The following is a 15,618-nucleotide window of genomic DNA, read 5'->3' as shown; positions in this document are numbered from 1 at the left end:
TGAGCCGAAAACCCGAAAGGGCGGTTCATGCAAAAATGAGGTTGACAATAAAAGACAAGTAACTATATACGGCAAATCACCATCACCCCTTGGGGCATCAAGCTCGTCAATGATTGTCTTCATCGAAGCTTCGTACTTGTGAATTCAAAATTTCTATGAAATGTAGCGGTCATCGTGTTTAATGTATCACCAACCAATAAAATTACCATTTTCCAAGCTTTGTAAATCCGTGAAGTCATGCCTTTGGCTAACTCTCACTCTTCTACATCAATTTGAGCTCGTGCTATTGTTTGAAATTATATTTTTCTTTCCACTTTCAATGCTATACACAAAACATTTTCTTTCTATTTGATAATGTCAATGTCCGAAACAAACATTTTTGAAAATTGAAAAATCTTTTCTGTCTATTTTGAAGGCAAACTCCGAGCAATAGGGTACATTTCAATGAAACATGCATGAACAAATGAATGTCAATGTCTATTTCAATACATGTTACAAGCGAGGTTACTCCCTAAGATGATTTGTGGTCAATGGCAAGAATGAAAAAAACGAATGAAAATGAAAAAATTGAAAAAATGCAAATAAAAAGCTCGCTAAGTTGAAAACCCGAAAGGGCGGCTTAGGCAAGAATGAGCACCCCGCTGATTGACAACCTATGAAGGCAATTCAGGCAAAAATGGGGCAATGAAAAAGAACTTTACTCCCCGGTGAATCGAAAACCCGAAAGGGCGGTTCGAACAAAAATGGGATTGGAAAAATGAAAAATGTAAATGGTATAAAAGCATTGACCACGGATGCGAGTATCCAATGTTTACCCAAAGACCGACACGCCTAACAACGGCGACCTGTATCCAAGAACTTTCCAAGGGTCCCCCTTTACGAGTTTTATTGTCCTCGGCCATGGTTTCGATACATCTCTCAACGACGGTCTCTCCAAAGAGGTTTTCCCCCGTGAATATGTTGTAGCACGAGCCACTACGTGCCCAATCTTCCAGTTGTTTTGTCTATTTCTGTGAAACTTCTCTGTCAAGTTACAAACCAATCATGCATTTCAAGCATTCATACATGCATAATCATGCATTTTATGTGCTCATACATTCAATAATCTTGTTATACCATACATACATATTGCATTTCCAATTTCAATTTCCAATTTCAATTCAATCTCCCCTTTCAATTCAACCCAATTTCAATTCCCAACTCAACTCAAATCCCAATTTCAATCCAAGCTCAATTTCAATTCAATCCAAATTTCAATCGTCAAACTCGATTTCAATCTCCAATTTCAATTTCAATCACAATTTCAATTCCAACTTTCCAACTCAATTCAATCTCCAATTTCAATCCGGTCTCAATTTCAATTCAATTCAATTTCAACTTGTCAAATTCGATGCAATCTCAACTCTCCAATCTCAATTTCAAATCATTTCAAATCTCAAATTCGATGCAATCTCAACTCTCAAATCTCAATTTCAATTCAATTCCAATTTCCAATTCAACTCAAATCAATTTCAACTCTCAATTCAATGTCTATGTCTATGTCTACGATTATTCTCATCTTTCAATGCCTCTTTCAATGTCATCTTTCAATTCAATTCAAATCGATGTCAATTCACTCTCAATTTGCTTTTGGGCCAACTAAAATGGTCATGTCTATTTTCAAATCAAATCAATGTCAACTTACTCTCAATTTGAATCTTTCCAAATCCAACTTCCAATTTGTATCTTGTTATCGGTCAAGTGGCAAGTTCGATCCAAAGAACGACTTTGTACTGCTTATATGTCTATGTTTCCGGTCAAACGGCAAGTTCGATCCAAAGAACAGTTTGTACCCTTGCTTATGTTTTGTTATCGGTCAAACGGCAAGTTCGATCCAAAGAACCGGTTGCACCTACTTACATGTCGTGGTATTGATCAAGCGGCGGTGTTCGATCCAAAGAACAGCTTGTATCTACCCTTTTGTCTATATCTGCTGATCAAGTGGCAAGTTCGATCCAAAGAACGGCTTGTATCTGCCTATATGGCTATATTTTCAATCAAGTGGCAAGTTCGATCCAAAGAACGGCTTGTACCCCCTTTTCTTGTTTGTATTTCTTGGTCAAGTGGCGAGGTTCGATCCAAAGAAAAGCTTGTACCTATCTTTTGTTTGTATTTCCTCGGTCAAGTGGCATGTTCGATCCAAAGAACAGCTTGTACCCATCTCTTGTTTGTATCTCTCGGTCAAGTGGCGAGGTTCGATCCAAAGAACGGCTTGTACCTATTTTCTATCCCCTGGTTTGTCTACCTGTCAATGTCTACCTAAATCCCCGGTGATATGACATGCTCTGTTAGACTCCAGTTGCTTGTCTTGCATTCATAATCAAAATGTTGCATGACATTCATGTTGTGAAAATCTAAAAGCGTATTTTTATGTCCAAAAACGGTGCAAATGTTAATATTTAAGTATCTTCGTCCCGTCAAATCAAAGACTTCGTCTCTTGACTCTCCGGACAAAGAAACTTAAATAGGGGCAGCTGTTATGCCCTAATTTTGGACCTAAAAATACTTATTCAATTCTTCTTTTCTTGCATTATAAGTCATTTGAACTTGTCTACGATCAATTGCATATTTCTTTGCATTTTATTTCAACATTATTTGCAAAATTCACATAGAAGGGTATTTTAGTCATTTTCTGCATTCAACTCATTTTAATCCTTGAAAATTGTTTGAGTCTTTTAAATTGGTTTGTATAGGTCCTTGTTTCAATCTCATGTCAAAATTCATTTCAAAAATATCGGTTGAGTCATTTTTTAGTCGGTTTAGCTCCTAGGGGCATTTTAGTCATTTCCTATGTCAAAATTTCTTTCATTCTTTTAAAAATTTGTTTGGGTCTTTCAAGCAGTTTGAATAAGTCCTCATTTCAATTCTATGTCAAAATCCATTTTAAAAATTGCGTTTGAAGTCATTTTGAGTCGGTTTTGCCCTAGGGGCATTTTAGTCTTTTCATGTGTTAAAGCCCTGTTTAAATTCTAAAAATTGTCTCTGAGTCTTTTAATTCGCTTGTATAAACTCTTGCTTTAATCCCTTGTTAAAAAATCATTTTAAAATTGCATTTGAGACGTTTCGAGTCATTTTAGTCCCTAGGGGGTTTTGGTCATTTCACATAATATTTCGATTCGTTTTAATGCTTTGTTGTTTTTAATCGTCTCGTTTTACGTTAATTTTCAGTTTACTTTTTCAATTCAATTTTAGTTTTAATTTTCATTTTAGTCCTCGCACTTTTATTATTTGCATTTTAATCCCTTTTTTAGTTTGTTAGAGTCCAAGTGCCACGTGTCCAAATGTCATTTGTCCACAAAAGTTTGTTAGAGTCCAAGTGCCACATGTCTCTATCCTATTGGTCCAAGGCCAATGAGCTAGCCTATAAATTGGTCAAAGAGTCAATTAATCATTCATTCAATCATTTTTCCACAACAACTAATCATTTTTATTTCACAAAAACTCCACAAAAATCCCAAAAGTTCATAACTTATTTTCTCTCAATTTTCCCTCCCTTCTAACAACTTTTTCTCCCTTCTAACTAACTTTCCACCACCACTTCCTCCACCACAACAAACTCTAAACCACCTCCATCACCACCCTAACAAACTCTAACCACCTCCATCTTCATCATTCAACCATCATCAACCACCACAAACTTCCATCTTCATCTATAATAACTTCCAAAACCACCGCAATCTATCACCGTACAACAACGAATTCGCCGAGCCATAGCCAAATCACACCGATTCTCCAAGAATCCGAACTGTCACAAATCCATATATCATTTTCGAGATCAACATCAACGATCGGTCATCAATCTCGGTGGACCTTCACCGAACTCGTCCTCAACAATTCATCAAGGAACTGCGAAAATCCGTACAACGGCGAAGTGACGAAGAAAGATCGAACGCAGGAGCTGAATCCGTTCCGTGTAACAACCTGCAGCAATAAACCGAATCCAAAATCGAAGTGAAGCAAGGAAGGAAGAAGAGGACCGACGAGTGTGGATCGAGCAAAGTGTGTACGTAACCAACTCGAATCGGGTCGGAGCATATGTCAACCGGTTTTTGAAGTTTTCCATCGATCGTTTTGATATCTCCGACTTAAGCAAAAGTACTTTATCTTCTCCCCTTGTGATATCACGTTTTGTTGTTGTTGATTGTTTATCTTTGTTCATAAATTTTCGTGACTTTAAATACTAGATCTAGGTTGTGTTGTTGTTTTTTGTGAAAACTAGATAGATTTTTGGAATGAGGAAAGAAAAGGATTTTAGAAAACGATGTTTGTTTTTGAAAACGACGGAGTTTTAGTTCCGACGCGGTGGTGCCACCACCGGCCACCGCGTTGGAAAAGGAAGAGTTGGTCGGAGAAGATGAACATGAGGAGGCGCTGTTCTTGTTTCATGTAGAAAGAGAGGTGAGCAATTTCTAAAAGGAAAGGAACGTGATATATGTTTCTTTATCAGCCAAAACATATTTTGTACTATGCCAAAGCTGGTTCAATTAACCCAACCTTTTCTTAAGCCCAACTGGTTTTTGTTTCCATTCATTCCTCTCTACAGCTTTACCGTTTTAAACCCCGCAATGCTTTTTACACCCACTCGCTTTACCAAAAACCCTCTAAAAAATCCCCAAAAAATTGTTAAGACTTTTCTTGTTATTTCTAGTTGTTCTTGAATGCAATTACATGTTAAAATTTACTTCGGGGCGTATGTGTTTGTGTTTTGCGGGTCCGTGCACATCTTGTTAAGTCTTTTGTGGATTTGTGACGTGATTGTGAACTCGGATTTTAGTGCATGAGTGTGGCTTCGAGTCTGAAATTTTTGGAGTGAATTTGACTCTTAGATATGGTGTATACTTGCTGTTTTCGAGTTAGTCTTTGTGAATCTTGTGTTTGTGAAGTAATGTGAAGTATCTTGTGAAATAAAGTGCATAAAGAACTTGAAAAATTCCATGATCTTTGGTATAGTTAATGACCTTAATCCTCATATTTTTTCCCTTGAACTAAGTCACTCAAAACTTCTCCAATATCATGAGGGTTTAAGCCTTTAACCTTGCTTTAGAATTGTGTTAAAATGTCAAGTTTCTTTTATCACTTTTGGTTAATTTGGCTTGTTACTTCACTTTCAAGTTACATTTACTTTGCTATGCCTTTATTATGTTGTTCCTATTTCACTCACGCTACTAACCTTTCTTGTTTCATGTCTCCTTTCCATAGCATTTCACATCATACTTCCATCCCTTATTTCCTTACACTTTAATTTTCATGCAAAGGCTTAGAATGTAAAAAACCCTAGGGATTCTTGTATTTTACTTTTATGCAATTTAAATTCTTGCAAGACCATAGAATGTAAACTAGGGCATATGTAAAGGACTATGGACTCTAATGATGTACATCGACACAAGCACCAACACATGCACACACTTCACTTTAGGTATATAGCTAGAATATGCATGTTTAGATGTATGTTTAGGATTGCATGTTTAGATGAATGTTTAGGCTTTATACTTAGAAAAATCATTTTCCAAAAAAATATGAACAATATCACTCAAACCATTTTTTAAAACAAACCTTGGGATCAAAGTCCCATTGAATTTTCCTTTTCTTTTTCTTAAACAAAAATCTTAATGAACCTTAATAATACTTAGACCACATTTTGCAAGTAACTAATTCCACCTCACATTTTCTAAATCTCATGCCCTTGAGGCCTCTTTCTATTCTTCAAAATCCCATTTTCAAACTTAAAATCAACCAAGATAAAACACTCACTTAACGGTAAAACACAACACTAACGGTCACTTATCGGTAATAAAATAAATTACTACAACTCCCTAGCACTTAGTAAAATAACAACTCTCACTAAGCACCAAAATAATCTTCCGTCAAAATTACAAAATTACCCCTACTCTCAAAATGACCAAAATTCCCCTAAGTCCAAAATGACTAAAATACCCCTCTAATACCGAATTCTAGGAATCCCAACCAAAAATACACACGAGAGGCAATAATCACGTAAGAGCACACATAACACAAATAAATAAATAATTAAATAAATCTAGCGAAAATCGGGCTGTTACGGCTAACACTTTTTATTATACTCTCTCTAACACTAATAAGTTGAAATTTAATTTAATCCCACTAAATATTTTTTTAAAGAAGTTAATCCGACAAACATTTTTTTAGAAAAATCCCGCTAACATCTTTATTTAGTACAATACAATAATTTTAGTAAGCTGTTTTTCTAATAATTTATATTTATTACTAATATATACCATTGTAGCAATTATTTAAACTAAGTTAGAAATATACCAACCTCAAATAATAAGTCGACGAACTAAGCGGAGGCAGCAAAATCAACGGCAACGAACAACCTTAAAATGGATCGGAACCAACAAAACTATAAAAAAAAAGTAACTTATTTTAATATATAACTACATTAAATATTTATAAATTCAAACACATGTAAAATTGAAATCAATTATAAAAAAATAACAATAATAACTTGTGTTAGAAACTTCAACAATGATAATAAAATGATGGAGAATAAAATTTGAGTGATATTAAAAAAAATTGAGTCGGAGAATAGAGTGAAGAAAATTGTAAGGAAGAAAATAGAGTGAAGAAAATGTGAGTGAAGAGTGGTATTTATACACACAGAATGCTTTGCAATGGTAACAAACGGCTAGTATGCTGTGGGTCCCAAGTTTTCCGACGAACATTTCGTGGTAACGTCAACCAATCACAACCTTCCACGCACCCTTTATTCAACGGCTTTACGCATGTGGGGCCGCAGCTTTCCTAAGAACCTTTTCCTCGGTAAAAGGAGCCGGTCCCATGCTTCCACGCACCCTTTTTCTCGCACGTGGGGCTTGGGTTTTCCTACGAAATATTTCCTCGGTAAAGTAAGCCAATCACAAGCTACCACACCTCACCTTTACTGTGTATAAGGGTCCCCCTTTGATCGACATATGCTTTCCGACGAATATTTCGTCGCTAATTCTTAGGAAACATACTCCTAGGAAATTTCCTCAAAAACTTTAGTAGGAAAATCAAATATTTCTTGTAGTGGACTTAGCGAAAAAAGGTGTCAGCTAATCAACACATTTAGTTTATGCGCTGTAATAGTTTCATTTATTATAATCTATCAATTTACACACTATAATATGTCTTTAGAATGGATTTCTTTGCAGGTGGAGGGTGGCACATCTCAGATTATATTTACAAGTATTGGCCAAAGTAGAGGCGAGAGCGAAGTTCTGATTATTTTTTTTCATGATTTTTTAAGGGTTTTAGACTCCAAAAATCCTAAAAAAGGCATTCAGATTATATAATCTGGACAAGATGTTTTCAAAACTTATTTATTTATTTTTTTTTGAAGAAAAAACTTATGTAAGGCGAGATAAAAGTAGGGTGAAAAAAAATAAACATATGTGAGGTCCTATAAAAAAAGCCACTAAATTAATAAACATTTAAGGCACAATCACCTATAATAGGAACAGACTAGGAACACTACTTAATTCGATAGAAATTGTTTTGATTGGTCAAAGTTTCCAAACTTTGTTACATTAGGCATGCCTGTACAAGTTTGACTGTCTCAATCAATAGATTCAAAACTAATCTAACTACTTAAAAATGATTTGATACTTATTTTTTTCTTTATAAATCACAAATGTTAATATCAATAGTTTTTATGGTTTGTGCTGATCGGAACCATTCACCTATCAATTACTCAAATTTTTTAACTCTCAAGATCTATGATCCACCAAACAATTCTCGTATTCTCAAAAAAAAAAAAAAAAGATAAAAAAAAGGCACGTGGTTGCTCCAAAAAATAATTTTAGTCGCTCTTGATTTGTCCCCATGAGCTTAGCTCGGTTGGCAAGGACAATGCATAATATATGTAAGGTCCGGGTTCGAATCCCGGCTATCACCAAAAAGTTGCCCTTGGTTTTTTTCCGGGTTCGAATCATTGTCGCCCTTGGTTTTTTTTCCGGGTTCGAATTTCGGCCATCATCAAAAAGTCACCCTTGACTTTTTTTTTGTTGTTTTTTGCTTTTTGAAGGAATTGATTTTATTTTTTTGTTGATATGGACTAGTCACGGTTGGTTTAATTGCTAACATTGTTATTATTATTTATATAATAATAATAAAAGTTAGCAGATTTTTTTAAGTATCTTGTTTTTATATTCATCTTCGTAAGTTTACATCTAAATATGATTAAATATGAAAAGAAAAAAAAAATGCCATGCTCACCTCTTAAGCCGTCTAAATGCTAGTTATTGTTTAAAATTATTATTATCTAATCAAGCTCACCAAGAGTTATTTCTACATTGTCTTTTCTCGTTAAGCAGGAATTGCAGCTTTAATTGGATCACTACCTCCACTGGTAAGTAATTAATCTCTGTTGCACACCTTGCTTAGATTTCGATTTTCTTAATTTATTTTTCCTATTAAAAAAAGCTATGGAATCTATCTCATAATATAGGGAGACAAAAGTTGTCATATATCAACAACTTAATTGAGAGAGTATGGTAACTGAAAATCAACTCCAAGTTTCAAATGCAGGGCAACAAAATGAAGGAACCAATTTTTTCAAAACTTGTTTCAATGGACTCAATGCCTTGACAGGTCTCACATTTTCTCACACAAACATGATTATTTTTCAATTATTATTTTGTTCACCCACTTTTGCACACTGAAATGAGAGTTCTTTAGCTATGAATGCTTGGGTAACTATGTTTATACTATAGTTTTTTATTTTTTTATTTTTTATGAAGAAACTTATACTATAGTGTTAAAGAGTCATATATTGAGTCAGATATTAACTGAATGTGTGTTTGTAAGAGCATCTCTAATGGGATGTCCTTACTTAATAAAGACCACTCCTGTTAAGGACCCCTATTAAAGGAAGGAAAAATTAGTCCCTATTAAGGAACGAACAACTATATAAGTGGTGCATAATTTGGAATTTACAAGCAGATTTTGTAAGGTTTAGTTAGTTCTAATTCAATTTTCTAAGTCTTAATTTTTCATTGGGGCTTTAGTTCTTTTTGTGGATCGAGTACCCTTGAATTTTTTTCCGAAATGTTGGTAAAATACTCTTTATGCAGTTCTCATTCAAAGAAAATCTTACCGTTAAAAAAAATATTCAAGATCCATTAGGTCATCTACTATCGAACTATCAAGTAATGTTCTATATGTATAGTCCTTACTAGATAAGTTGGTTTTGTAAGGATTGATTTAAGCCCAATTTCTTATATATATATATATATATATATATATATATATATATATATATATATATATATATATATAATTTTCTTTTTAAAATAGGAAAGGGAAAATTATTATTAATAGCGTATGTGCTTAGATATACTTCGTGCTTAACTAGGAAAATATGTTTTTTCAGGTATTGGAATACTATCAATGCCATATGCAGTTTCTCAAGGAGGGTGGTTGAGTTTTATGCTGCTAATAATATTTGGGATGATATGTTGTTACACAGCTTTACTTTTAGATAGGTGTATGAATACACATCCACGAATCAAATCTTATGCTGATATAGGTGAGGTTGCTTTTGGGTACAAAGGAAGAGTTGTGATGGCTAGTTTTATTTACGTAGAGTTGTTTTTAGTTGCTGTGGAGCTTCTTATATTAGAAGGAGACAATTTGGAGAAGCTTTTCCCAAATATGAGATTCACAATCTTTGGCCTAAGAATTGGTGGTAAAGGTGGTTTTGTTATTCTCACTGCTTTGGCAATATTACCAACAACATGGTTGAGAAACTATGGAGCTCTAGCATATATTTCTATTGGTGGAGTATTTACTTCTATTGTTTTGGTTGGTTGTGTTGTGTGGGTGGGTGAAGTTGATGGTGTTGGATTTAATGAAAGAGGAAAATTCGTAAATTTGAGAGGATCGTCTACTTCAATGAGCCTTTTTGCTTTTTGTTACAATGTTCATGCATTACTTCCCACAATACGCAATTCCATGAGGGAAAGAAAACAATTTTCCAAGGTATTTTTTTCTTTCATTTAAAGAATTTATGTACTCTCTTTCAAAAACATAAATTAATCATGTACTTCCATTAGAGATGTCAAATTCGCTGTCCTGGCTCAACCAGGTTCGATCCGGAATGCCCGTCAACATAAATTTTCTCCTTTTATTTATATAGTTTCTTAATATATGTGAATTGATCAACTACGTTAGTTATTTTAGGACGGAGAGAGTATGATATAATGAAATGTGTCGCTCATTTTTAGAACGAGTGTCTAATATCCGAATTCATCTTTAGCATTTTGGCATCTTTCATATCAATATGATATTTCACTCATTGCAGGTTGTGCTTGTATGCTTTGTGGTAGAAAGCTGCCACTATCTATGGAACTATTGCCGTTTTAGGCTACATGATGTATGGAGAAAATTTGAAGTCACAAATCACATTAAATTTACCCATAAGCACTATAAGTACTAAAATAGCAATCTATTCCACAGTAATTAATCCTTTCACAAAGTATGCTATTCTTATCAGCCCAATAACAATTGCTATCGAGGACAAATGGCATCTATGCATGAGCAAACCTATTAGCATTATTGTTAGAACAACTATTGTGGTTAGCAGTGTACTTGTGGCACTATACCTTCCCTTTTTTGCGTACATTATGGCCTTCATTGGTGCATTCTTGAGTGTTGCAATTTCATTGTTGTTCCCTTGCCTTTGCTACCTAAAGATAAACAAAGCTGCTAAGAGACTTGGGTTCGAGGTGATAATGATTATTGGAATTCTAGTCATTGGTACGTTTATTGGAATACATGGTACCTACATATCAGTGGGGCATATAGTAAATCATATGAAGCATTGAAGGGGTATGCTTAATGCTAACTAATATTAATATCTACCATCATCAATTATAACATTTACATAGTCAAAAGAATATTAGAAGACACCCATTGTGAAACATGTGACTATGGTAAAAGTACATTATTTTTTTTAATTATGATTTTTGCAACGTAATGTAATATTGATCTTATAAATAGAGGGTACACATGAGTTTAACATGGTAGAATAGAATGAATATTCATTTTTCTCTAGTTTCTTAATCTTTGGAGTTAATTGTAGAGAGAATTCGTATATGTTGTTGATCAAAATGTTGTTACAAGTATTTTGTCGTCGTTCTTTTGTTTGCTATTCATTTTATATAATTGAGTTCGTTTGTGGTAGCAGTAAGCAGTTACAATATGACCAAAAAATATAAAGACAACGTTTTTTTTTTTTTGAAGAGACTAAAATGAATTATCATTACCACAACAAAAAGGCTCTCCTAGCAGAGAAGATGTGCTAAGGAAGAAACACCTTAGAACAAAACAAGTATCTGAAAAGTATTTACAAGGCTAACGCCAACCACCAAAAGACATTGTTATTATGTAGCATGACCAGCAAAAGCATAGAAAGTGAACGTAATATTGCTAATACTGTTGCTATTCGGTTGTTAATAGTGTTTGCAATTTTTTTTATATTCTATTGCTTTTTCTCCTCATAAATGTGCCCATCCAATCAAACAATGAATTTGTTCCCATTAAACTAACTTAACCAAACTAAAAACACACACACTACTCAGGCTCTGCGTGTAGACCGTAGATGGTGAGATTGGACTATTCGAATTAATTTATTTTATTGGCTAGATACCAAGTTAAAAAAAAAAACAGGCCACTTCCATGTGTATATACAATCAATGCTTGCACTCATTCCTATAAATAATCCTATTTCATAAAAAAAAAAAATCATATTTCTTATGTTTGTATTACGATGGTTGCGTTAAATTTACATCCTTTACAATGTGTGCTATACTCCTCTATGTGTAGCTACCACTAAAGCCACTTATCCACAATAAATACACACAACCTCACGCTACTTTCAAATGTATATTATATTAGTGCAAGGTCCCGTGCCAAGTACCGCATACATTTTATTTAAAATTCTTTAACATGTTTTACTCATAAATATGTTTTTCAAATATTATTTAATTTTTTTAGTTTGATTTCATTTCAGAATTTTGACATTATGTGGTACTTTATCCTCATATTTAAAATTGAAACAATAAATTACTTGTTTATTGGGACAAAAAAGTTAAATTTTATAAAGATATAACTATTTTTGTGAGTGCGATAAAATAGTAGCCAAAAGTACAATCATACCTAAAATATAAAAACACTATGAATATTTAATATATTCTTAAAGGAAATGTAAAATGCATTGCGTTAAAAATAAAGGTGGTCTACAAATCGGTTTACATACATTCTATATAACTTGTTTCCCTAGATGCCGGTAGTTTGAGTTTTATAAAATTTTGTAAATGTTTTGCGACCCTTTTTCCGACTTCGAAACACTTATTTATACTAGAATAACTAACCGGCGAACCACTAATCCCATGATCAACACCTCCTCCATCTTGGACAACTGCTTGCCCCCACGTTCCCACTAAGAGAACCGCTTATTGAGCTTGAAATTGTGTTTTCCCGCCTTGATTGCTTTACTTCGACGCGATCATGCTTTTACCCTTATTTTGTCGAACTTCGACTATGAGCGCCGGGCTTGCTATCTTGTCGAAATCTTCGGGTTGAAATGAGAAAGCCTTCGATTCTGCAAAGTTAAAGGTCAAACAAATATTGACCATATTAAATGAGCCTTTCGAAATTACAGCTAACAAGATGCCCCCCAAAAATTCCATTTTCGACGACTCTTGTCAAAAAAGAAGAAGAGTGACATTTTTGAAAGTGCTTCACATGCTTTAATAGTCGACGCCATTTTATGATTTTAGTGAACCACTCCTTGCGGTTGAAAAGTTAGTGGGACACTTAAGCATATCAAACACCAACTGTCGGCCATTGATCGTACACACCGAGATAAACACGTGGCGGTATCTAAACGGTTTCACAATTAAAAGGGTATTTAGCTCTCATTGCACTTCCCTTTTCGTGTAATTATTGTAATATCCCGCTTATTAATGATACGGTGTTTTACCTAATAACGTTAAAATGCGCGCGTTTAAGGTTAAGGATATTATGGTAATTGTTCATGGAGGGAGTATATAAGGACTTTTAGTCCAAAATTCTTCATAATTTCCCATCCCTTCTCTCTCTAGGGTTTGGCACAAAATTTTGCTCTTCCTTCTCTCTAGAAAATCGGTTCTCTCCCTCCTTCTCTACACTTAATCTTCACTCAATCATTCTTCTAGCAAGAATCAAGGAAGAAATGAGTAGAACTACGAGTGTTGGCTAGGAAATTGATAGCGCACAAACTAAAGAGAAGGGTAAACCCGTCATTTGGAGGGTTTATCAAAGGAGAAACAAAAATAACAATAAATAAGTAATATAATATTAGTGTGTTAGTTTGAATTTCAAATAGTTAGTTATTGGTTGTGGTTGTGAATTGTATTTAAGTTTGTTGTTTGTTGTTTTATTTTTTTAGTGGGAAGTTATTAGGAAGTTACTTCGCCGGAAGAAGTTATCTTACGAGAGAGCAACCGCTACGATAGATTGCAGATTGTATTTGCTTTCCTAAATCAATGAAAATCGCAAGTTTACTTGCAAAAGCTTCATCTCTATAATTCTGATCTCTATCAATTTGGTCCGACCTACCGGGTGCCACCGAAGAAGATGGAGGCCAAAGTGACCGCACTTGAAGAGAAAATAGCAACTTTGGAGGTTTCTTTACAAGAAATGCAAAATCAAAATAAGGAGAACCGGAGAAGATCATCTCTTTATTGAATTCAAGTAAGAAGAAGAATGTGGGAGAATCATCACAAAATAATGAGTCGGTTGGTAACAAAAAGAAAAATTACGAATTACATGATGAAGCCTTTGATGAATTTTGCATATACGTAAAAAATGTTGAATTACCGATGTTTAATGGTGATGATCCCGCTGGTTGGATCACTAAGGCGGAAGTTTATTTCAATGTGCGTAACACTACACCAGTAAATCAAAGTGAATTTGGCACAATTATATGTATGGACGGTCCTACAATCCATTTTTTCAAAGGGCTGTTGGAGGAGAATGAAACACCGACGTGGGAAGATTTGAAAGATGCACTTCTTGAAAGGTATGGTGGTTTTAGTGATGGGAATGTATTTGAACAACTTTACGCACTTCAACGGAAGGAACAATCAAAAAATACATTGAAGATTTTGAGAGGTTAGTAGCGCAATCGCCCAGATTACCCAATGACCAAAATTTAGGTTATTTCGTTCATGGTTTGAATGACAAAATCGAGAGGAAAAGTTCGCGGCATGATCGCTATGGGGCCCATGTCAAGAGCAAAGTTAATGAACATGGCTAGAGCGGTAGAACGTGAATTGAAGGAGGGACGAAGAGACTGGACATTGCGAAGGTCACATGGTTCACTATCTAGACCCGTTTTTGGTAACAAGATTGTGACACGAATGAAGGTAGAAATGGGGATTGGGTTATGTGTTGGGTATTTGTATTGGCTGCATTATTGCTAAAACAAATATCCTTGTTCCGTAAGTTGGAACCAATGTTCCGGCATGTGGTTAGGCAGCTTCCGTGAGATGTTGGATACAATGTTCCAACATCCCGGCATGGTTCGGTGTGCACGGGTTACGCCTTAACCGTACGCGCGTAGTTTATCCATTAAGGAAACCATATTTCCTTTACTTACCGACCAAGTAACGCGCATATCTTATTAGAATCACTGTGGAATATTACTAAAATAGATAATTTATTTTAGGAAAATATTTGTTACGATTTGGAATGTTTCCTAATAGGTTCCGACATATTAGGACTTTCCGAAATTGTTTCGATTCTCCGTTTTGCAGGTTCTTTGAACCGATCCGCAAGTTTACCGAAGCCCAATGATTATTTAGCCCAAGTTTGCATCGGTATAAAAGGAAGACTTGAAGACCTAATTGCTCATTCAAGCCGTCACGCTAAAAAGTTTAGATTTTTAGGGTTTGAGTCTTCATGTATTCTACTCTTGTATCGATTGTGATGCGGGTTTAGGATCTTTCTTGTGTTCTTGTTAGTATCGTGTTTAGATACTTGTTTAGGACTAGTTTTGTGAGTATTGGTACTCTTGTGCATCAAACCGAAGTTGTGAAACAAGGTTTGGTTGTTTGTGTTGGAAGGTAACTTCTATCTTTTGTGTTTGAGGTCCGATAGGTCACCGGGGCGGTGGATCGACCATTAGGATAGTGAGATGGGATCTCGGATCTAGGAGTTCCTAGGTTGAAGTCTAGACGGGTAGGTCCTAGGTCATATAGTGTAAACGAGGAGTTTGCTAAGAGCTATTGAATAAGGACTACACTAGTGGATTTCCTTCCGGCTTGATAGCCCCGGATGTAAGCGTGTTGTCTTGAACTGGGTCAACAAACTTCCCGTGTTCTTTATTTTTCTGCACTTTATTTTCTTGTTTTATTTTCTCGTTTATCGCGTGATGTTGAAACATTAATCGGAACATCGCAAACGTTTAAACATCCGACATAACCTAATAAAACAAGTACGCTAGAATTTCAATTGGTATCGTAGCAGGGCACCTGCTGTTTTAGGGTGAGCTCCGGGGAGTTTTATTCTAGCACT

The 15,618-nt window shown here is 34.9% G+C and overlaps 1 pseudogene across 1 annotated transcript; it reads left to right on the top strand.

The window, feature by feature from the left end:
• Positions 1-8,419: 8,419 nt before the first annotated feature.
• On the top strand, positions 8,420-11,084 carry LOC146899393 (amino acid transporter AVT1I-like; annotated as a pseudogene). Its single transcript, XR_015022930.1, has 3 exons — positions 8,420-8,649; positions 9,431-10,038; positions 10,361-11,084. The product of XR_015022930.1 is annotated as an amino acid transporter AVT1I-like (transcript).
• The last annotated feature ends 4,534 nt before the right edge of the window (positions 11,085-15,618 follow it).

This window comes from Medicago sativa, chromosome 8, assembly GCF_051527215.1.
Source record: "Medicago sativa cultivar Bolivia chromosome 8, Bolivia_mono, whole genome shotgun sequence".
NCBI lineage: Eukaryota > Viridiplantae > Streptophyta > Magnoliopsida > Fabales > Fabaceae > Medicago > Medicago sativa.
This window is presented reverse-complemented; position numbering and strand designations above follow the sequence as displayed.